This window comes from Notamacropus eugenii, chromosome 1 (assembly GCF_028372415.1).
Source record: "Notamacropus eugenii isolate mMacEug1 chromosome 1, mMacEug1.pri_v2, whole genome shotgun sequence".
Classification (NCBI taxonomy): Eukaryota; Metazoa; Chordata; class Mammalia; order Diprotodontia; family Macropodidae; genus Notamacropus; species Notamacropus eugenii.
In genome coordinates, this window is record NC_092872.1 from 297,062,481 (window position 1) to 297,088,007 (window position 25,527).

Below are 25,527 nucleotides of genomic sequence, written 5' to 3' on the forward strand. Positions count from 1 at the left end.
TTTTTTATAACTGCCCAGAGCAGAGAGAGAAGACCTATACTGGGAATTTTCTCTCTAGGCAATGAGTCAGCAGTTGGATTTATTGAAGGCTTCAAGGCTGGTTCAACATTAGGAAAACAATGAACACAATTAATCACCTTAAAAACAAAAACAACCAGTACCACATGATTCTGTCAAAAGATTCAGAAAAAGCTTTGCCTAGGGAAGGCTATGACTAACTAACTAGTTGGCTTTGGGAGGTGGGGCCATTGCCGTTTTTCTTTCCTTTGTTTCCTTGTGGCCCAATTTTAAAGGAAAACCACTGCTCCAGCTGGGAGGAGCCAACAGGGTGACTAGACAGGAGGAGTTTCCCCCATACCAGAGTGGAGATGAATATGAATGACAACGCTGAAAACCACACTTACCAAGGGCAATCAAACAGCACAATGTAAGTACCATCTTAACACCACTGGTATCACCAAGTTAGTAATTATATAAGAGATAGGGTTCAAACCCAGGATCTCCTAATTCTGTCAAGCATTCTTTCTTCTATCTCTTCAGGGAAAGTGAGGAAGGAGCAGGAAAATGTATTTGGGAACATGGACTAATGACTATTCAACAGATGTTTAGTCTTCTGAGAAGGCTTCCAAACTTCATAACTTTCCATTTTGGACAGGCAGATTCTTAGCATCATAGAATTAAAGAGCTGAAAGGGACCTTATCGATCATCTAATCCACTCACTTTCATGATGAGGGAAGTGAAGCCCAGAGAGGTTAGGTGATTTGTCCTAGATTACTCAATGCAGAGTAAAAAAATATTAGAGCTTAAAAAAAACATTAGAAGTCATCTTATCAAAATGCCTCCTTTTTACAGAGGAGAAAAATTGGGACCCTGAAGTTAGAAAGTTAGTAGTAAAGGTGAGACTAGAATCTAGGTCACCAGACAGTTCCATGTTTTTAATAACTACACTATAATGCTTAGTCTGTTGAACCAAATTAAAAATGAAATGGATGGTTTACTTTACTCTTGTCAGATGGAAAATGAATAGTTTTCATTCCCAAAGTGTTTCTTTGGATAGAAACAGAGACTCTGAAAGAAAAGTGACAGATAAGGAACACAAAAATACAAAAGTGGAAGAAAATCTGACTGAAGAAAAACAAAAGGCTTTAAAAGAGCACAGAAATTCTATACTAACCAAAGCAACTAACCTTAAAGACGGTATGATCAGAGATTCATAAGTCTCTAAAAATAATGTGAAAATTTTTTTAAAATATGAACATAATATTATATGAAGCAATGTGAGAAAATGCTGTAAATTTTTGAAAATATATAGCAAAGTATTGAATGAATCCACAGATCACTGCCAGAGGCCTGGAGGGAAAATACATATTTGAAACTGATTAAATTGCATAATTTCAGTAACAGTTAACAATTTTTTTGCAGTCAACTAGGAGAAAGACTTTTAACTAATGAAGGAAACCAATTCAAACACAAGTTTAAAGACATTTACGATTAGAGCAGGATTATTCCATCATTATAAGAAATGGAAGAAGAGAATGGAAAAGGATACTCCAAGAAACAAAGAAGCTCAACTTGCAAGTCAGAATAACATATTCTGAAAAACTGAGCCTACCAATCAAAAAAAGTTGAACTTTCTACAAAAGAGGTGCATTTGAGGTGTTCTTGAAACACACACACACACACACACACACACACACACACACACACACACACACACACACACACACACACACACACACACACACTCCAAAGGGGGGAAGACTTTTTTACTTGTAGCCACTTTAAGCATATGAAAGGTAAATAAAAGCAACTAATCAATAAAGGATTAAATAATGCAATCAATCCCTCAGGTTCACTACTACTAAAGGCTACTACCTTTAAAAAGAGAAAAGAAATTGAGAGGTGCTAAAGAAAGAACAAAAAGGGATCATCAAGGAACAAAATGAACCAAAGGAAATAAAAATTTAAGGGGAACTTCAAGAGCCGGGAAAAAATAAGGACAAAAGAATTAAATAAATATTCAACAGACTAAACTCTGGACTCCCCTTTTAATTGATTCAATGGTAAGAGAGGGTGGGAAATAGCATATATGCTATCAATTGTGGTTTATGTGTACATTGGTTTTGGTCAAATGGTTTTTATCGTCCTTTTTGAATCTGTGCTACCAAAGAAGGTTTATTGGGTAGGGGAAAAAGAAGGATAGCTGAGAAATGAAGGTGATGTAAACACGAAAGACTTCAGTAAAAAGAAAGGGGGAAGAGGGAGGGAGAGATGCAATATCTTGATCCTAGAAAGGCTACAAACTGGAAAGCATGCACATGAAACATAAGAGGTACTGAGGTATGCAGTGAAATATTTGGGGATCTAACACCCCACATGTGATCGTGTGCATGGTACATTGGAAGAACATTGGATGGGGAATCAATACAATATAACAGACATTTATTAAGTGCTTACTGACAAAAGAACAAGCATTAGGAGAGATAAAAAAGTTGAGAAATGTTACACCTCATTTTCCTAAGACTCAGTTTTCTAATATATAAAAAGGAGATGCTCAATTATTCTCAGCCTCTCTTTAATAGTGATTAAGGCTCAAAACTGTACTAAGATTTTTGGAACACTTATTATAGTGTGGGAAAATATAAAAATATTCAAACATGGACACTACTATATAGATCTTCAAAAGCAGAAAGGAAAAAAAGACATTTCCAGCCAAAGTGGTGATATCTCCCTTATCAGTTTAGTTAGAGCTAAAAGGAGCCTTAGAAATCATCTCATCCAACAACTTCATTTTTTTACACTGGTTCATCATTCAGTTCTTAAGATAAATTAAATTTTATTATTTTTCTGATTAATAAGCATTCATTTTCTAATAATAATTTTTGTTGTTCATTTGTTTCAGTCATGTCTGAGTTTTCGTGACCCCATTTGCAGTTTTCTTGGCAAAGATACTGGAGTGGTTTGTCATTTCCTTCTCCAGTTCATTTTACAGATGAGGAAACTGAGGCAAAGAGGGTGACTTGTCCAGACTCACACAGTTCAAGACCAACCAGCTAGAATTAGATAACAAAACTGAAAATCAAACCAGGTCTTTTTGTTCCAGATCTAGTACTTTCTGCCCTATAGTATGTGATGGGTGGTCACATGTGATCACTTGCAACAGAGAAGATGTCACATAGGAGCTGGAGGGGGAGGATCATGTTTTTGTATTTCTTTGTATCCCCAGAACTTAGCATACAGTACCTGGCACAATTAAGCACTTAATACATGATTGATTGCCCCCATCTACAGAGATGCCACAATTGACTGATTCAATTTTGTGCCTTGCCAAAAAAAAAAAAATGGAAAGATCATGTTTTCTGGTTGCTTTCTTTGTCCTCATGACCCAGTCAATGATTCAAATCCCTAATGTCCATCACTGTCACCGATTACTTCTACCATAAAATTATGCTTAGTGTTTTGTGTTCAGGACACTAAGAGAATCAGATTAAATAGTTCTTTTTTGCAAGAGATTCCCCTTCATTGTCTCTGGAGTGTTTCCCTTCTCCTGCACCTGATTAACCAACTACTAGTTTGTCATTCCAGGTAGTCAGTTTCTAAGAAATGATCTAAGAAATGAAGAGGATCGAAGCCTTGATGTAGAACTGGGAGAAAGATCCAATACTGTCATCCAGTCAGTATCAATTGCTGAGCAAAGCAGATCGTCCTGGTCTGATGTGAGTTACTGGAAAGCAAGAAGGGGAATCTTTTCCTTCTAGATTTATCCAACTAACATTTCTGTTCTCTGATCTGTTATTTGATAGTGTGTGTGCGTGTGTGTGTGTGTGTGTGTGTGTTCACACACAAGCATAAAGAAAGATAATCACGAGCCTCTGTCAATTGCCTACAGATCAGCTACCACAACAGAATGAGACCTCAAGGCCCTTTCTGAACCTGGTAAGTAATTCACCTCTCTCTATAGATGTAACCAATAGCAACATCCTTAGCCTCTCAGGTCACCACAGCTTCCAATTCTTCAGATTCCAATTCGCTGCCAGGCTGGACAGTCAATAAACGCTAAGGAAATCACCAGTCAAGAAATCTTTACTTCCCCATCTTTACTATCCTTTCTCCAATTTCCTGAGGCCTGGTTGAAGTACTTTAGTGCTAAATAAGAGAGAGTAGACCTTTCTTACCCACCTGCTTTCACAACAAAACCTCTTCATTGGTTCTACTGCTTTTAATGGGACAACCCTTACCACCTGTTTATTACAAGTAATGAGGTCTTAAAGGGGAGGAGAGTGAAAAATCAAACAGGATAAAAATTTAGCTCAAAATTCATTGAACCATTCAATTTCTTTTTAAAGTAAATTTTATTATTTTTTCTGATTAAAAAGCATTTATTTTCTAGAAAATATAATCATAATAGTTTTTATTGTTCACTGCTTTCAGCCATGTCCAACTCTTCATGACCCCATTTGGGATTTTTTTGGCAAAGATAATGGACTGGTTTGCCATTTCCTTCTCCAGCTCATTTTACAGTTGAGGAAACTGAGGCAAACAGAGTTAAGTGAATTGCCTAAGGTCAAACAGCTAGTAAGTATCTGAAGGCAAATTTGAACTCAGGTTTTGCTGTCTCCAGACCCAGCGCTCTAACCACTGCACCACCTAATACTAGCATTTATATAATGCCTCCTATGTGCCAGGCGCTGTGCTAAGCATTTTACAAATATTGTCGCATTTGATCACCACAACAACCCTGGTGCTATTATTATTCCCATTTTAAAGTTAAGGAAACTGAGGCAAATAGAGGTTAAGTGATTTGTCCAAGGTCACACAGTTAGTAAATATCTAAGGCCAGATTTGAACAGAGGTCTTCTTGTCTCTAAACCCATTGTTCTATATACTATGCCACCAGCTGCCCTCTCCCTTGTTTTCCTTCTTTCCCACCCCCTTTCTTAAACAATAAAATAAAAAGGCGAAAAAAAAAAACCCTACCAATATGCAAGGTCAAGCAAAACAAATATCCACCACAGTCATGTCCAAAAATATGTCTCATTTTGTGGTGGGTAGCATGTTTCATCTTTGGACCTCTGGACACATGGTTTGTCATTGTATTGATTAGAGTTCTAAAGACTTTCCATTTTTCTCTATAATATTGCTGTCATTGTATAAATTGTTCTCGTCCTGCTTGCTTCTTTCTATATCAGTACACAGACATCTTCCTAGCTTCATCTCAAACTGTCCTTTTCATCATTCCTTATGGCACAATAATATTGTATTACTTTCATATACAACAGTTCACTTAATCAGTCTTTAATAGGTGGGCACCCACTTAGTTTCAAGATTTGTGCTACTATGAAAAAAAATTCCTATAAATATTTTTGTACATATGGGCCCTCATTAACCCTGGGGAATTACCAAGGTTTTGATAAGACTAGAAGTCACATAACCTCCACAAAGCATATTGGAAAATAGTTCTGATGCTGGGTGAGGAGGTGGTTATCAAGGTAATCAGGTCACCATTACATCTCATTGCCTCCAACCAGTAAAACCACTGAAGGGCACATCACCCACACAGATGGTCAGACAAATGCCCTATTGCCCTCTAAGATTATCAAGACTTATCACTGATACAGAGCAAGATGTGCTGGGAAGTCTGACTTTTGAGGAAAAGGGTATTAGCATGAGGTCTATGTCCTTGAGTCCTTTTATTAAAGGGATTTGTTCTGTGGAGTTTGGATTCAGTCAAAGGGTCGCACTTGAGAACCTAGAGGGTCATCTATGGCCTTGAGGTCACAGGTTCCACACCCTTGCCATAGGCTACTATACGAAGCTAGATTCCCCATAGCTTTGCTTAAAACTTAATCAGTGGTTCAAATTCTGGTCTTCTCTACCCCAGTTCTGGCCTATTTCTACTGTAAAGTTATTCTTGAGAATCATCAAACCATCATCATAACTTGTTGTTCAGTCATTCAGTCATTTCTGACTCTTCATGATCCATTTGGGGTTTTCTTGGCAAAGATATTGGAATGGGTTTGTCATTTCCTTCTCTAGCTCATTTTATAGAAGAAGAAACTGAGGCAAATGAAATGACTTGCCCAGAGTCATGCAGCTAGTAAGTGTCTGAGGCTGGATTTGAACTCAAGTCTTCCTGACTCCAGGTCCAGTGTTCTATTCACTGTACCACATAGCTGCCAATAATAATGATAACAAGTAGGATTTATATAGCACTTTAAAGTTCACAAAGTGCTTTATAAATTTTATCTCATTTTATTCTCACACCAACTCTAGGAGGAGGGTGTTGTTATTATTATCCTTATTTCACAGATGAAGAAACTGAGGCAGACCAATTTTAAATAACTTGCCCAAGGTCACATATGTAAGTGTCTGAGGCAGGATTTGATCTCAGACCTTTCTGACTCCAGGCCCAACACACTATCCATGGCAATACCTAACATGTGATACTGAAAAGTTTGCACAACACTTTACATCAATCAAGTCATGTGATCCTCACATCAACCAGGTTAGGTGGTGGTAGAAGTTGTTGTTTGTCCTTTGTTTCTAAAGAAGACCATTGACATTATGGGTTGATATCTTGACTTGTGCGTGAATTGGATTTAAGCGAGGCAGAGTTGCACAAAGTCATCAGCCTTGCTCTCTCTTCCAGAGTCATCAAAATCCAGTGGAGGGACAAAAGTCAAGATGACTGGCAATGGCCCAGAATGCAATGGATGACCTTGGCATCTTTGATGCTTGATCAAGCTCTAAGTACTCCCCAGAGCCTACATCAGCCACCTTCATTGCTGTTGGAACAAATGGTTCTCATCTACCCATTCTGCTGGGGGAAGTCTACACATATGTGGGGTAGACATCTTCCTAACTCACCAACAGGTTTGAGGCCCATCAGTTACCCTCAACCTGGTTTAGCCCATCTGCAGAGAAGGTTTTACCACAGTGTGGATGCTATGCTATAAATTTTTGGTGAGAGACAGGTGAGCATCAAAGGTGGGTGGGCAGCCCCAAAAAGGGCCCAGCAAGCCCTCATTACAGAAGTACTAGTCCTTCCTGAAGGTATTAATGGGATTATTGTCCCTACATTCAGTGAAGAAGAAATTGTGGCTTGTTGAGATTGACTTGCCCGTGATCACAGTGCTAGAGTTAGGATTTGAAGTTTTGTGTGTTCCTTCCACGCACTCCATGCGTGAAGTAGTGTGGGATCACTGGAGGATTGGGCCTTCTCCGCAGAGATGAAGCACCTCCCCAGTCAAGCCAAGCAGTCACGGAGGGGTAGTTTATCTTTAGCGACACAGCTCGACAGGAAGCAGTTTAAATTGACAGTGCTCCTCCTTCCATCTTCCCTTTCTGTCTGTCCTGCCCCTGGAATCAAAGCCTTTGATGTAGAAATAGGAGGCAGAAAGAATACTGTGACCCATTCACCAGATCAATTTGAGGCAATGATCAGGATAATTTGGGGGCAAGATGAGGGATTGTTCCTCCCATAATTCTCCAGATAATCACTTCAGTTGTCTGCTTCTTACTACATCTGTGGCCTTGGGCAAGTCACTTATTCCTCTAGCCCTCAATTTCTTCATCTGTAAAATGAGGGGGTTGGACTAGATGACATCTAAGGTCCTGCCCAGCTCCAACATTCTGGGATTCTACAGTATGACTCACCTAATAATTAACCATGTGATCTCTGAGCTTCTCCTTCATCTATAAAAGGAAGAGGTTACACTAGATTATATCTCCCAGCTCCTTCCCCAGTACCAAACTTTCTATGATCATATGACTTTAGCCATCCTTCTCCTTGAGTTATTCCTCCCCTGCTTGGGTCTCTTTAGCACAACAATGTGCTATGAGGCTATTCAAGTACCAAGATATTTTACTAATAAGTGTGAGAGATTCTTAAGACACACTATATATTTTATCCCTGCCTCTCAGTAAGACCATAAATTTCTTCAAGACAAAAATAAGGTCTTAAATATCTTTGTAGATAATATAAGTAGTATATTTCTGATAGAGAAAAAGGAAGGAAAGAAGGAAGGAAGGAAGGAAGGAAGGAAGGAAGGAAGGAAGGAAGGAAGGAAGGAAGGAAGGAAGGAAGGAAGGAAGGAGGAAGGAATATGTTTTATTAACAAGTATTTATTTTAAAATAAAAATAATAATAGATAGCATTTATATGGTGTATACTATGTGCAAAGCACCATGCTAAGTGCTTTATAAATATTATCTCATTTTAATCCTCACCACAATTGTGGGAAGAAGGGATGAACAAGCTAGCTTGACACAACATAACTCATTCATTGTATACTTCCTAAGCTATTGATTCACATGTGACTCACCATTCAGCCAACTCAGGAAGACAAGGTAAAGTTCTGGATGGAAGCAGCCTCAGAGCCATAAAGTTCTGGGTTCAAAGCCCACCTCTCTCACACAAATCCCAATGAGTGCGAACAATAAGTCCTCCAAAGTGACCATGTATATTCAAATTCATATTCTTCAAAGTTAGAAGTTTTGTAAATATGGCCATTGGTTCCAGTCCAATGGAAACACAGTGTGAATTCCAATAATGCTACCACTTCAGGACAATTCATCATTCTCCCTAATCAGGACCTGCCTGTACCAGCTTTGTACTGGGACAAGTCCCTTAATATCTCCATATTTTAGGCAACTTTCTAAGATTAAAGAGTTGCAGAAATGGTAGAAAAAATGCAGCATTTGTAGAGAAAGTTTCCTTACCCCAGAATTGCCTAAAGCAATGAAATCACAGGTCCAACTCCCATCCCATTAGAGAGTCATTCCTCTCTTTGCAGGTGTTGGGTGACTTAATCTTTTCCAAGGAAGGAAGGAAGGAAGGAAGGAAGGAAGGAAGGAAGGAAGGAAGGAAGGAAGGAAGGAAGGAAGGAAGGGAGGGAGGGAGGGAGGAAGGAAGGAAGGAAGGAAGGAAGGAAGGAAGGAAGGAAGGAAGGAAGGAAGGGAGGGAGGGAGGGAGGAAGGGAGGGAGGGAGGGAGGAAGGAAGGAAGGAAGGAAGGGAAGAAGGGAGGGAGGGAAGGAAGGAAGGAAGGAAGGAAGGAAGGAAGGAAGAAAGGAAGGAAGGAAGGAAGGAAGGGAAGAAGGGAGGGAGGGAAGGAGTGAGGAAGGAGAGAAAGAAAGAAAGAAGGAAGAAGGGAGAGAGGGGGAGGAAGGGAAGGAGGGGAGAGCAGGGTGGAAAGGAAAGGAAGGAAAGGAAAGGAAAGAGGAAAGGAAAGAGGAAAGGAAAGAGGAAAGGAAAGGAAAGGAAAGGAAAGGAAAGGAAAGGAAAGGAAAGGAAAGGAAAGGAAAGGAAAGGAAAGGAAAGGAAAATAAAAGGCATTTGTTTCCTAACTTTCTTGATCATCAAGGAAATAAAGGTCTTTCCTGATGGATCCCAGGCCTGACCCTCACTTTTAGATTGAAACTGAGCTCTCCAAAGCTACCCAGACCTCAGCAGGCTGATGGCTCTCTCCTGGCCCCCCACTTAGCAAAATATAGTCAAATCAACCTCTGTCTTTTGAGGTTATCCAGCTTTTGGTCAGCTCCCCTGTGGTGCTTTCCCTTTTATTCTAACTTATCAGCTTTGAAACCTTTCCTAATGTCCATACCCTGAAGCCACTGATACAGCTGTGTGTATTTTAGTTTTTCTAAAACAGGACCCATATACATCTACTTTACCCCTCTTCCAGTTTTGCCGAACAGCTTCATCAGTATTTAAGCCAAGAGTAAAACAGACTGTCCTCCAAAGATACTGCTTCTGTACCATCTCTTATCCAGGCTTCATTCTATTCAGCCTTACTCCTTACAAATATTTGCATTTCCCAAGCCAAATTTATACTATGAATCCTGCTGCCCAATTCAGGCCTGGGTACTCATCACGTCTCCCTCTCCTCTTCTCCCCTCCAAGAACCTGTTATTTACCCTAACTCTGCCTCCATCCATCATACTACACCATCCTTTCCATATGCCTCTCTTGTCACTCTCCAGCAAAGGGAAGAAGATGTCAGCTGTTCCCCCAATATCATGTTTTCTGGCAAGGACAGGGCACAGAGCAAGGGGCGACCTTGCCTGTGCTGCCAGAGAGCAGCAGGCATCTGACTTCTGGAGGGAAGGGGTTGGCATCATTTCTCCATGGCCTATTTGGCTGAGTGAGCTAGAGGCCCTCAGGGCAGAAAGGAAGCAGCATTTGTTTTTTTTTTTAAGGCAGCCACAACTAAGAAAGTGACCTGCTAAACCTAGTTGCATCTGCTACCACTGTGCCCTTCCCATCAGAACACCAAGCATGTGAACTTCTCTCCTCTGTAAAACCTTCCCCTAAACACTCCAATCCACAGTGATTTCTCCTTCTGCTTGAAGCTACAGCATTCACTCCTGGTACTACTCACTCACCTACCATTTATAGAAAAATTCACCCAAGGTATATGGAGGCTGGGGGTATAAAGCGCCAGGGGTATCCTCCAGTGACTGCGTTGACCTGGGATAATTTCCAGATCATGAGAAATGTGAATAGAGGACTGGACCTGGAGTCAGGAAAACCTGAGCTCAACTCTGGTCTTATGTGTCTCCTAGCTGTGTGACCCTTGGCAAGTCTATTAATCACTCCCTGCCTTGGTTTACTCATCTGCAAAATGGGGACAATAGTAGTATCTACCTCTCAGAGTTGTCATGAAAATAAAATGAGATAATATTTGTAAAGTGTTTGGCAAACTGTAAAGCACTATAAATATGCCAGCTATTATCATCATTATTAATTAACCAAATATTTATTAATGTGTTATTATGTATTAGGCATCTAGGATACCAAAAAACCCACAGGACACCCATTGTGAGTGTCTGCTAGATGTTTCTCTGATATTAAGGTTATATCATGCATCTACATGTGATCTAGGTACTTGGTCTACTGTATACAGTTCTAGTGTAGATAGCATATAATATGTACATATAACTAATTATATGATTATAAAACATGGGTATTGTTCTGTATCAGGGATGATTTGCCTATGATTCTTCTCTCTTCATTCCTCCCTGTCTTTACCTTCCCAACACATTCCATATTCCAACAGTAGAACAGAGCTTATACCACAGGATCACTGAGTTACAGCTGAAAAGAACCTCAAGTTATCTAGTCAACCTCGATGAAGAACTAAGGTTTTGAGAGGCAGAGAAACTTGCCAGAGGACATACAGACAGTAAATGGCAGAGAGGAATGCAAATTCAGGTTCTTGGACTCCCAACCCAATGTGTGCTTCCACTGCTCCATGCTGATAGATGCCCTTCTTTGAGAAGAGAAGAGTTAGGAAGGAAGGAAGGAAGGAAGGAAGGAAGGAAGGAAGGAAGGAAGGAAGGAAGGAAGGAAGGAAGGAAGGAAGGAAGGAAGGAAGGAAGGAAGGAAGGAAGGGAGGGAGGGAGGGAGGGAGGGAGGAAGGGAGGAAGGGAGGAAGGAAGGAAGGAAGGGAGGAAGGAAGGGAGGGAGGGAGGGAGGGAGGGAGGAAGGGAAAGGAGAAAAGTATTAAGTGAGCTAAGTACAAATATTATCAAATATTTATAAATATTATCTTTTTCTCCTCCCAACACCCCTATGAGGGAGGTGCTGTTATACTCATTTTACAGTAATGAAGACTTACCATCCTATATGTTCTTCTATAGTCATTCCAGAGCACAGTTCAGAACACTTCAAAGCCTGTTCTGAACCAAAATGAAATGCCTCCCAAGTAATCGTCCTGTCTGTCTTCTCCCCTCCTCATCTGATTCCTCGCTCTGGCACAGTTGTGCTCTGCCTAATGGACAGAGCCTAATCCAATCACCTTCATGTCAAAAACCCTTCAACGTCCAGCCCCCACTGCCTACAAAACAAAATATAAATTCCTATGGCTGGCATCCAAGGCCCCGTACAATTTATTAGTTTCAATTCCACTTTGCAGCCAAATTTCACACTCATAATGCGCGATTCATTGTAAAGAAGTGCTAGGTACCCAGGATACAAAAACTAATACTGTCATCTCCATCCTCAAAGAGTGTATAATCTCATAGGGGATACATGTGCAAAAAATTATGCTACCAATTATAATCTAGAAGTTTCTCTGAAAAGATAGTGGGTGGTTAGTGGACCTCAACCTCAACCTCAATCAACAGTAGAATATGGCAAGCAAAATTTTTTTTAAAGCCAATGCAGTCATAGGCCTCATTGAGAGAGGCCAGCATCTAGGACTGGGGAGGTATGGACTTGCTCTTCTCCGTCTTGGTTAAGCCCCGCCTGGAATACAGTGAGAACCACAGTTTAGGGAGAACATTCAACAAGCTGGCAAGTGTTCAGGAGAGGGTGACCAAGTTGGCGAAAGGCCTCTAAATCATACCATACAAGGACTGGTTGAAGGAACCGTGAATGCTAATTTATCCTGGAGAAGACATCAAGGGACATGAAAACCACCTTCAAATATTTGAACAGGGATTAGATTTGTCCCGTTCAGTCCTATGGCCAAGAACTTGGAATAGATGACAAGTTGCAGAGAGGTCAATTTAGGCTTGATAAAAGTGGGGAATCTTCCTAACAATTAGAGCTATTGAAATCAAAGGAGCCCCTTAGTGGGTAGCGAGGGTTCCCCTCCCTAAATGTCTTCAACCAAAGACTGGATGATCATTTGTTTAATATTCTGTAGAGTGTTTTATTGAGCTCGGAGCTGGCCTGTGGTATTGCTTGTGACAGGGACCTCTGATTCATTGGCCTAATTTTTGTAAGATGTATATGTGTATGTATATGCATATGCATATACATACATACACAAATGTATACATGCATATATACATGTATGTGAATGTATACATATGCAGATGTACACATATGTGGCACGTATATTCACACATACATAGATATATACATGTATGTTGTCCATGTATACTCACACACATACATCTATATCTATACACTATATGCGTATATGTTTATTTGTAATATATTACATTATATATAATATACACATATATGCATATGTTTGTTTACATATATTCATACATCCATATCTATATACATGTGTGTATGTATTTTCACACACTTACAATATACATACATATATGTGCGTACATTCACACACATATGTATATATGTTTATTCACATACATGCATACACCGATAGATACACACGTGTATATGTATATTCACACACATACATCTATCTATACCTCTATAAATATATGTATGTATATATATTCACACAAGCTTATCTATCTCTACATACATACATATCTATATTCATATACATGTACATCTATCTATTGATATTGCTACATATAATATACGTAAGTGTATGTAAATTGTGTAAATACATAAGCACATATTTATGTTATTGTTATCAAAGGTAGCGTGGGATAGTGAATACAGAACTGGCCTCAGAGTCAGGACCTCTCTAATATTAATAATAGCTTACATTTGTATAGCACTTCGCGCATAGTGGTCTGTATGTCTTCTCCCCCATGAGCTGCTTGAGAGCAGAACTGTTTTTAGCTTTCTTTGTATACTCAGTGCTTAGTAATGCCTGGAACACAGTAGGGAGTGAATGTAAATAGCAATTGTTTCTCATTTTTGGCCAGAAACTTTGAGGTTCTTCCTCTCCCAATTTGACTTTTTTTTTTTTTTTTGGATTAAAGGGGCCATCCCTAGCTCACTTCTTAAACAGCCCTAATCACTGAATGGGGTGTTGCCTCAGTCAGAGTGAGAGTTCTGAAGGACCTAAGCTTTAAAAGGCCAAAGTCCTCCACTGCATCCTGAACCATCTCCAGTTGGTCCTGATCTATATCTGGCCACTGGACCCGGATGACTCCAGAGGAGAAAGTGAGGCTGGTGACCTTGCACAGCCCTGCCTCACTTAAATATAATTGACTTGCATGTCATGGCATCACCTCTATGATCCTCTTCGAGAATGAAGGACAAATAATAACAACCACCCCATGAACTTATTGTATAATCCAAGTGACACTACACTGGCTTCCTTGTCATTTGTCCTAAGACACTCCATCTGCAGACTTGGGGACCTTTTCATTGGCTGCCCCTCTTACCTGTAATACTCTTCCTCTTCCTCTTCACCTCCTGGCTTCCTTCAAGTCTCTTTTAAAATTCTATCTTCTATGAGAGTCCTTTCCTGACCCCCTTTAATACTAGTGCACAGTTGATAGAGTAATTGCCCTGGAGTCAGGAGGACCTGAGTTCAAATCCGACCTCAGACACTTCCTAGCTGTGTGACCCTGGGAAAGTTGCTTAACCTCAATTGCCTCCCCCCACCTCCCAGTGCCTTGCCTCTGTTGATTGTTTCCAACTTATCCGGTCTATATCTTGCTTGTTCATCATTGTTTTCATGTTCTCTCCCCTCTCGGATTGTGAGTTCCTTGAGAGCAGAGTCTTTCTTTGCATCCCCGGCACTTTCCACAGTGTGTGGTTCATAGTGCGAGTTTAATAAATGTTCAGTGACATAATCTTCACCCATTCTTCAAGGTTCAGCTTAAGTTCTGCATCCTACACAAGGAAGAAATGACCTCTATGTCTTCTGAGAGCTTAAGGACATTAAGGTAGCTCCTGAAACTTGCTGTTGTTATAGTTCAATTATATCACTTGTGTCTGACTCTTCCTGCCCTTATTGTTTTTTTTTTCTTGGTAAAGATACTGGAGTGGTTTTCCATTTCCTTCTCTGGCTCATTTTACAGATGAGGAAACTGAGGCAAACAGAGTAAAGTGACTCTGCCCAAGGTCACACAGCCAGTAAGGGTCTGTAGCCAGATTTGAACTCAGTATTCCTGACTCCAGACCCAAGCTCTATCCACTGTGCCACTTAGATGGGGTTTGCTGCCCTGTGTCATAGCTGTCATTTGGAGCATTAGCTAGTCTTAGACTTTGACTTCCTACTATACTGTTACCTCCTTGGGGAAAGGAAACATGTCTTATGCTTGTTTAGTCATCCACAATGCTTAACAGAAACTGTGCACAAACAAAGTATGATAAATCTTGCTATGTGAATACGGCTGAATGAAACATAGGTCTTCAGTAGATGAGAAAACCAAGGACCTTGGGGACTTAGGGACTTATCCCATCTCAAGTAATGTGAGAGCAGTCTGGAAACAGTGTCTGGAATTCATGTTGTGCCAAAGCAGTGCTTTCTAAGGTTTTTCAGCCTATGGGCCCCTTTTGTTGTTATTGTTCAGTCTTTTCAGTCATGTCTGATTCATCATGATCCCTTTTAGGTTTTTCTTGGCAGAGATACTGGAATGGTTTCCATTTCCTTCTTTGGTTCATTTTACAGATGAGGAGACTGAGGCAAACAGGTTCAAGTAACTTGGTTCAGGGTCGCACAACTAGTAAGTGTCTGAGGCCAGACTTGAATTCAAGACAATCTTTCTGACTTCAGGTCTGGAGCTCTATCCACTGCACCACCTGGCTGCTCCTTTGGACCCCTTATAGTTAGTCAAAAGCTCTCGTGGTGATCAGGAGGTGGAGGGAATGGGTACCAATTCCACTACTGCTTCTTGAAAAAGTTAAAAACTAGGGCCCATGAACTATAATATTTTAATAACTTCATTTCAATAGATTTACCTCCTTTGTAATCCAGTGTTTTACTTTATGCATTTAAGGGCATTATTCTGAAAAGTGGTCTCATAGGCTTTACCAGATGGCCAAAAGAGTCCATAACACAAGCAAAGGTTAATAATCCTTGTAAAAGGAAAACTCCTCCCCAGAATTAGTAGGAAGAATGATACTACGTTGGCTGAGACACTACTGTGTTAGAGTAAAAAGCATACTGGAATTTGAGTTAGAAGACCCTCGTTCAAATTCTACCCATTAGCTATGTGACCTTGGTCAAATCATTTCACTTCATCTGTGCCTCATCAGTGAAACACTTCAATGGGTTGAATTTGACCCTTAAGTTCCCCCTAACTCTGGATCTATGATTTTAGGATTTCTGCCATTCCCCACTCCTTTCCCCCAACTTTGAAGCCTACGAACAGGAGAATGGTGCCAGGTACATCGTAGACACTTAATTAATGTTGATTGATTGACTGATGTCTAATTTTTCTCAAACACTTCATGGATCTGTGGCTCTATCCATGTAAATACTCCCTCCAGCAACAGAGATCACAACAACCTCATACCTTGTTAGACAACTGTTATGAGTTTTGAGAGCTAAAAAATTCATGCCAGTGATCAACCACCTAGTGACCAGCCTCTACATGTCTAAGCTAGGCTGGTCCTCAGACAAAAAAAAAGCACAAAGTCAGTTACCAGGCCTAAACTTGAAGCCTTTTCAGGCTTGGAAGGACCTGCCAGGGCTTATGCTGTGTGAGTAAGAGTACAGGGTCACCTCTCTGCCACAATGAGGCATTGGGTAGGACTTCAGTGGAGGTTTCTATTAAATATAATAAATCAGTTAACATCAGAAGAAAAAGTATCAAGTGAAGCCAAGAGAAGGCATTTGTGCGCCTGAGGCAAAGACTGGAAATGATGCCCCATGCTTTATGGTCCCTAGGGCTGTTTTGAGTCTTTGCTATAACAGATCTGGCTTGACTTATCACAAAATAAATATATACATGCCACCGCATGGAGAATTTTCTGCCATTAAAAATCTGTGCAATTACAAAAAGGCATATTTTAAAGTGTCTCTTATTGGCTGCCCCCCCTTCCCTTTCTTCTCTCTCCTGCATTTTGCCTGGCTTACCCCTGTCTAGTCTCAACATTTTATATCATCAGCATTCATCCTCCAAGTAAGTAGTCCTACAGTTGCTTAAAAAGTCCATTCTGAACTCTCAGTGGCCCATGGACCTCACCAGAACTTTAATATTCAAAAACTGGATATTGCTGAGAGGATATTTTGTAAACTGTCTTGACTCCTTCTCCTTACTATGATAATATTGGTAATGATAATAATACTAACAGCTAGCATTTATACAGCACTTCATGGTTTGTAAAGCACTTTACCTGTGATCTCATTCAGTCCTTAAAATAACTCTCTGTGGCAGGTGCCATCATTATCCCCATTTTATAGATGAGAAAACTAAGGGTAAGAGAGATGACTCCATGGAGTCACACAGCCAATAAATATATGAGACACAGTCTTCCTGTGACTTCAGGTCCAACCTTCTATCTGATATCTAAAAAGAGTATTAGACTAGGAATAAAGACATCTAGTCCATTCCTCCTGGTTTTTCCATAACTATATTATCTCTGCCTCCATGCCCTCATCTATAAAATGAAAGAGTCGAGTTAGATGATTTCTAAGATTCCTGCCAGGTCTAAAAGCCTCAACTTCTTTGTTTGTTTTAAGAATTCAAAGAAATATTTAATGACCTATATAAAATTATTCAGAGTAAGAATAAGGATAATATTCACAGTAAAAACAACTGAACATTTTTTAAACACCAAAGGCAACAAATCTTTAAACACAGAGAGACAGACTTGAAAGGAAACACAGAACAAATAAATATGTGGATAAAATTATATTTTTCCATTAATTTGTAGATGGTGTGGAGTGGTAGATTGAAAAAACTAGCCTTGGAGTCAGAAAGACCTGGCTTTTATTCCTGTCTCTAATATATACTGCCTGTGAGACCCTGGGCAAGTCACAACCTCTCTATGCTTTAGGAAATTCTCTCAGATGGTAAATGCTAAAGAAGATAGTATTGATAGAAACAATTGCAGAGAAGCTACAGACCTACATTGGTAGTGGGACTTTCTGAATATGAGAATTCCCTATGCCAATGAAATAATAGGTTTAGTCCTTATCCCTTACTTGGTCATTTATTCCCTTTTTAAAATTTGTATTTGTAGAGGGCTTCTAGGTTTGTGATTTAGAAACAATTAAGAAACACCCCCCCTGTAGTGCCAATGCCATATTCACAGCTATGCTGGAGTAATTCTGAATTGCAAAATATAACAGATTCTCCATGTGGAAGACAGAACCAAAACACTTTTTTAAGCAGCCGAAAGCCAAATCTATCATAGCAATAAAGAAATCTGTACACAGTAACAATGCAGGGGCCACTGCCATTCCCAATCCTTCCCCCTGCTAGGGCCTTCCCATAAACAAGCACTCACAGCTCACTGCCTGCTTCCTCTTTTTCCCTCAGCTCTAACTGCTGTGTCCCACTTTTTCTTAGCTCTGCTCCACCCTTCCTACTCTACCCATTCAGCAAGCTCTTCCCACCACAGACTCATGTGACTCAAGCAGGTCACATGGGCCTATTAATGGATGGGAAACATCTTCCCATTATGCAAAAATACATTAACAATATACCCCCCCAAAAAAAGTGGCTATTATGACTCTATAAAGTTTAAATTTTTGTATGCATCAAAATGGGCAGTTTGGTGACAAAGTGCATAGAGCACCAGATTTGGAGTCAAGAAGACTCTTCTTCCTTAGTTCAAGTCTGGCTTCTAACACTTACTAGTTGTGTGACTCTGGGCAAGTTACTCAACTCTGTTTACCTCAGTTTCCACATATGGAGAAGGAAATGGCAAACCATTATAGTATCTTTTAAAAGTTTCAACTTCTAAGACTGACTTTCTTAGCATGTTCTGAGGAGGGTACCAGTGGACAATTTGGAAGTCCAAGTTGAAGAGGCTGTGAGCCTTTTCTCCAAATCCAATGAAAAGCATCCTTAAGACCAAGCTAAGCCCAGTCTACCCTAGTAACGTCATGGCCAAATCAGCCCCACACAATCAAGAGCAGTAAATATAATTGTCAGTAACCTGATAGGGTCCGAGTCAGAGATGACACAGGGAAGCAGACCTGGCGTGGAAGCAGCTGCCATTTCTGCAGTCTTTCTCCTGCCAATAATCAGATAGGCCTCCAATCAGTCCCAGACAAATGGCTGAGAATGTTGACAGGCTGAATTGCTCCCTGTTCTGGCTGAATTTAGTACCAGTGAACCTCATTTTAAGTAAACCCAACATATGGAATTCCAGATTGATGCTAGGATTATACCATCTTTGAGCTGGAAGGGAATTTAGAAGTCATCTAATCTAAACTCCTTCCCTAAACACAAGAGATAAATTGGTTATACAAGAGAGAAATTAAAGAGTGTATATTAAATTACCAAAGGCATTCGCTAAAGGCTTTGTATAAATAGCCAGTACCGCTCATGCATTTAAAATGATTTCATTTACCAAAAAAGAAAAAAATCAAAATTGCACGTACCTTTCTTCATGAACAGATTAATTATGAAAAATAAGGCACACCTGTGCTGTTTTGGTTTTGGTTTTGGTTTGGGTTGGGTTTTTTTGCTGGTATCAATCCCAGAGAAGAAAGATTGGCATGACAGACCCTGACCAGGACTGATGGACAGAGCTGCCCTTTAAACCACCGGCACATTGACTCCTCTGGAAAGAAAACACTGGCTTCTCAATTTCGCCAGCTGAAAGCTCAGGAGACATTTTTGTCCTTGTCATTTTCAGATAAATTCCGTGAATGACATTTAGCCTCCTTTTGAGAAACACAAGCCTAGGTTTATTTTCTGGGTGTTGGGTTAAAGGAGAACCTTTTCATTTGGTAGCTAAAGGGCAGGCTTCCCTTTACTTGAACAAATCCTTCACTTGCTAGAATTTATCCCTAGACAGAACATATCCATTGAGTTCTAAAAGACAAGACTGTGATCTCCTTAACTGACCCAGAGTGACTGTAAGTCTAGAACAATAGAACCCTAGAACTTAAAGGACTTCAGAGATTAATAATAATTAAAAAAAAAGAATCCTCTCACTTTATTTTTTAAAAAAGATATAGAATTCACTTGTAACCTTTCTTTGGAACAAGGGTCTTAACTTTTTTGTGTTCTGTTATTCCTTGAGCAGTCTGATGAAGCCTATGGACCCCTTCTCAGAAGAGTTTTTAAATGCATACAATAAAATACATAGGATAATAAAGAAAACCAAATATATTGAAATACAATTATCAAAATATATACTCAAAATAAAGTTCACAGACCCAGGTTAAGATCCCCAGCCCTAGACCACCTAGAAACCTATATTCCAGAGTTCATAATCATTTTTCAACCAAAGATTTACTGACAAAGAGATGGTACCATGTGGTAGAAAGAGTAGCTATTATACTCAGTCAGGTGACAGGTTCAAATTGTGGAGTCACCAATTATGAGCTATGCAACTTCAGATAAATCATAAGATGTTAGAGCCGGAGAGGAAAATCCAGACCCTTTATTTTGTAGGTGAGTTCCAAAACATACAGATGACAAATTTCAAAGCTTTATGGAAGCTCAGCTTCCTCAAATATAAAAGAAGATCAAATGTCAATATTTTCACTGATACCTAAGAAAGTCATCATGATAATTGAATAAAATAATGCAGTGGTTCTCAAACTTTTTGGTCTCAGGACCCCTAAATTACTGAAAGATACAAAGTCTTATGGGTTATAGGTCATAGGTCTTAGGCTATAGCTATCAATATTTACCATTTTAGAAATTAAAAACATCTTAGCATTATTATAAAAATAGTTTTGTTCTCACGGACCCCCTGAACGGGTCTTAGTGACCCCCAAGGATCCCCATACCACCACAGAACCACTCAGAACCCTGAACACAGAATGGCCTTAGATGCATATAAGGTATTATTTTTATTATTCAGAATATTGCAGAAGATGCTATCTGTATTCAGAGAGAGAACTGGTAAATAGAAGTATGTATAGATTAATTTTACATAGACACACATACCTGTTTGGATCTATTAATAGTCATCGGGGGAAGAAGGAAAAAAAGAAAAATTTACACAATAATTTTGTTGTATATTTGAAAAGAATAGTAAGTTATGCATAGGAGATTTACAGTTTCATGTGCAATCATCTTTTTTATTGTACTGTGTAATGGAAATGCTTATTTTATTCCATAAATTTAAAAAACTAAAATTAAAAAAAGAATGTTGCAGTATTGGCTAGACGATGTACTACTCCCAGTTATTCATAGGTGTCTAGCCAAGAAGGCATTTCTACTCCATGCACTTCTTACCTACTTTCCTTTGAGAGTCCTTCTGTAGGCAATTTTTCATTTCTTAGCTCTGCTCACAGACTTTTTAGATTCCTCATCTCCAGAAAGCCCTGGCTGTTTCAACCCACCAACTCTCAGATGAAGTGAACTCATGTTCTTGACACCCCAGAAATCAGCCCAATAAAACCATAAACCAATCAGCCCCATAGGAGAAATGATATAAACTGCCAATGACCTGAGAGAGTCTGAGTCAGTGAGCACACTCTGGGAAACACCTGTCACCTACATCAATACAGACACAGAAAAAAACCTCTTAGTATGATAAGCTGTAGGGGTCATGTTGGATAGCCCTCAGCTTCTGTACCCAGAGCTAAGTTGGCTTTTCTCACCCTTTCTCGCTAGTTCTTTTAGTTCACTGGTCAGACAATTGTGGCTTAACCCACTCAGCTCCCCTTCTGCTCACCCCCTTTTTCTCAGGGAACCAAAATTTGTGATGCTTTCACTTCCATGGAAAACTAAAAAAATAGGGCAGTGCCATTATGTTACATACATATTTACACATACACACATACATGCATGTATGTATATAATACGCATGATAGTTCTTAAGAAAATTCTAATTTACATAATGCTAATATTAGGCTAATTAAATAATGAAATTATAAAATAATTAAATTACATAACAGGCTAAATCCTACAATCAATATTAGAAGAGACCTCTGAGGTCATTTAGTTCAGTCTCTATCTGATTCATAAATCATTTCTACAATATCCCTCCTTGCCAAGGAATAATCTAGATTCCAGAATACCTCCTGGGACAGGGAACTCACTACCTTTTGAATTTCCATTCTATTCTACTTTGGGGCAACTCTAATTGTTAAGAAGTTCTTAATAGTAAGATGAAAATCTGCCTCTCTTTATTGTCCTACCAGGGGTAGGGAACCTTCAGCCTCGAGGCCACATGTGGCCCTCTAGGTCCTCAAGTGCATTCTTTTGACTGAATCCAAACTTCACAGAGCTAAGTTCTGTGGGTTACGCTTGAGGACGTAGACGGCCACATGTGACCTCGAAGTCACAGGTTAGGCATTATCCCTCTGTGACCAAGCAGAATAAATCTAACCCTGCTTCCACACAACAGACCTTCAAATATTTGAAGATAGAGACCAATTGTGGAAAAATTCTTCCCCATTCTGTGCCCTAGTCTTGCCTCCTCTTCAGTTCCATTTGGGACAATGAAATCAAACCCCAAAGCTCTTATAGAAAGTTACAAAAAAAAAAGGAAATGGTCCATCCTTCTATCATTGTTTAATCACATACAACTCTTCGTGACCTCATTTGGGGCTTTCATGGCAAGCTAGAGTGGCTTGCCATTTCCTTCTCCAGATCATTTACAGATGAGGAAACCAAGGTAAATAGGGTTAAGTGACCAACCCAGGGTCACACATCGAGTGGTTTGCCATTTCCTTCTCCAGCTCATTTTACAGATGAGGAAACTGAGGTAAACAGAGTTAAGTGATTTGCCCAGGGTCACACAGCCAGTAAGTGTCTGAGGCTGGATTTGAACCCATCTTTCTGACTCTGGCCCCATCACTCTCTCCACTGCACCACCTCTATCCTTCAAACTGAGGCTGAAATCTCACTTCTATAAGGCTTCCCTGATGATCCCATCTCATATTGACCTCTCAGTCCTCTGAACTGATAGAAGAATTATGATGTATACCATTCACCCAGCAATTAACAATGCACTGCTTTGTAACATCAATTTGACTGTTGCCAAACATCATTTAAATCTTTTTTTTATTCTGCTTATATGTTCATGCCTTGTGTGTTTCTAAGCAGGTCATAAGCTCTTTAAGGGTAGAGATTATGCCTTATTCTTCTTGGTTTCTCTCACCTGCTGCTTTCCTACTCCCCACTCACAGGGTGCCTCTCATAGCTCTTTGCATATAGTATCTACTCAATAAATATGTGATGTTTTATTTTAAGATTAAAAGCATAATCTTTACTATCGGAAGAATTAATGTGGTACTTGGAAAGCTATGTTTAACTGCTTCCATCAAAGTCAGTCATATGAAAAGTACTTTGTAGAACAGCAAGATATAGTATAAACTTAGAGTCAGGAAGACCTATTTTCAAGTCTCTGTGACCATGGGCAAGTCACTTAACTTCTTAGTACTTCAGGGAACTCTCTTAAGACTGTCAATACCTGTTAAATTAAGAACCAGGGTTTTTAACCTGGGGTACATAAATGTGGTTTTTTTCCTATTTAGATAACTGCATTTCAATATAACTGGTTTCCTTTTTAATCCTATGTATTTTATTTTATACATTAAAAAAACATCATTCTGAGAAAGGGTCCATGGACTTCATCAGACTGCCAAAGGGGGTGGGTCATGACACACAAGACGGTAAAAAACCCCTGCCACAAATTGAGGGCATCCATGGATAGAATTTGCATACCAGGAGTTCCCTCCATGGAAGAAACCACAAGACCTACCCTACCCCTCTTCCCACTGCCCTCAAAAGTTTGCAAACTTTAAAATGCTAAAGAAATATCAGTTGTTGTCATTGTTTTCTGTCGTTCCAGCTTTGACATTCAACCCAAGAAGCATGGAGAGATACAGTAAGGGGGTGGAGGAGGGGCTAACTAATGTATATCTCAGTTTTAGAAGAAGCTCTTTCATCAAAGTCACTCTGAATTTCAAATGCCTCCTTTATTAAAAATCAATGTCACCGCAAATGGAAGTCATTGGGCCACTGCTAGGCTCGGTGATTTCACTGGCATCTCAGTATCTTTCTAAATATAGGGTGAGGCCTGTTATTTTATTTTTAAATAAAGGAAGGAGAAACTCCCCCAGCCAATGATACTACCCTGTAGCACGAGATGTATAATTCCAGTTTACTGCTAGTCTTTGCTCATCAGGAAGGATGCCCCTAAACAGGGACCTTGGGAACCACAGACTGATACTTCCAAGCAGATGGAGAAGAATCAGGGTTTTATATTTTCTTGGTACAATGAAAAGGTAAGGAACAAAAAAAAAAAATCACTCATATACCAGGAGGCACCTTCACTGAATCCATATTCCTCTCCCTCCTATCTCCCTTTGCCAATTATTAGCTATTGCTGCCTTGGTATTTGAACAAGCCATGGATGGAAACCAAGGGTTTCTGATACCATGAATAAAAATTCTCAAAGGCTATAGCTAAGGGGAAGTGAATTTTAGGGCCAAAACATCATAAACTGCACCACCTAGCTGTCCACTATTACTATGCTCATTTGACAGATAAGGAAACAGATTTTAAGATGTTAAGTGACTTTTCCAGGGTCACACAGCTAGTAAGTATCTGTGACAGGATCTGAACCTAAATCTTCCTGACAGCAAATCCAGCATGCTATTTTCAATGCCACCTACCTGCCTCTCACCCATTATCACCCCCAGTTTTGTTATTAATTATAACAGCTGCTTTAGATTGCCATGGACAAAGATGATGAAGGAATGTGTTTCAGGTAGAAGAGGGTGATACGCTGTGAATGCAATGAGGTTGGAGAAGGTAGCATGAGATCAGACAACAGGTAATCCACTTTGACTGAAAAGAAGCATGCATGAAGAGAAATAGAAAGGTAGGTTGGAACCAGGCAATGGAAGACTTTCGATGTCTGCCTAAGGAGTCGATACCTGAAAATGGGGAACCACTGAAGTTTTTCAGGTTAGACAGTGATGTCCACTTTATTTAAATCACTTTGGTAACTGTGTAAAGGATGAATTAGAGAGGGGAGAAGTTGTAATAGGGAGACCAGTTACTAAAGTATTATAATTGCCATTCAAAGATGATAAAGGGTCTGAACTAGTGGCGAAGAGGGGTGGACTGCTGAGACATTCAGTAGAACTGATAGAACACGTCAACTGAACCGATGCAGTGGGGGCAGGGAAGGGTGGGAAGGAGGAAAGGTGTTATGAAAAAGGAAGAGTCAAAGATAATTTCAAGATAATAAGTCTCAGTAAGTGAAAGAATGATGATGCTATTAAAAGAAATAAGGAATTTGGGAGGGAGAGCCAGGATCAGTGTCAAAATTACGGAAGGGTCAAGAAAGATGAAGACTAAGAAAAAAATTCTTATTTTGGCATTTAAGAGGCCATGGAGGACCTTGAAGAGAATAGTTTCTATTGAGTGGTAGGAGATGAAAGTCAGACTACAAGGGACAGAGAAGTGATGAAATAGAGAGAGTGTGTGGAGGCTATAACTTCCAGAAATTTATCAGAGAAGGTAAAGGGATAATAGATCATTGATTATAGATTTACTCACTAGTCCATGAAACTAAGAACCAGAGAAATTAATCGACTCACCAAAGGTCACACAGCTTAGCAGAGCTAAGATTGAAATCAAGGTTTCCTGACTCCAAATCCAAAATACTTTATGTGGATTTTCTTAGGATAGGGGAAACAAGTATATTTGTAAGCAGAGTTGGTAGAGAAAGAAAGAATGACAAAATAGGAAGGTAGAGAGCAATAATCCATGGACTCAAATTCCAGAGGAGATTAGAAGAGATATGACCAACGATAGAAAG

The 25,527-nt window shown here is 39.7% G+C and overlaps 1 protein-coding gene and 1 long non-coding RNA gene across 9 annotated transcripts in view; one reads left to right on the forward strand and one right to left on the reverse strand.

Annotated features, from left to right (window-relative positions):
- Nucleotides 1-25,527, reverse strand: part of SLC8A3 (solute carrier family 8 member A3) — a 221,091-nt gene that overhangs the window by 115,499 nt on the left and 80,065 nt on the right. The gene's annotated exons all lie outside the window — the stretch shown is intronic.
- Nucleotides 3,580-8,057, forward strand: LOC140517749 (uncharacterized). Its single transcript, XR_011971743.1, has 3 exons — nucleotides 3,580-3,717; nucleotides 3,891-3,937; nucleotides 6,651-8,057. It is a non-coding gene; the product is annotated as an uncharacterized lncRNA (long non-coding RNA).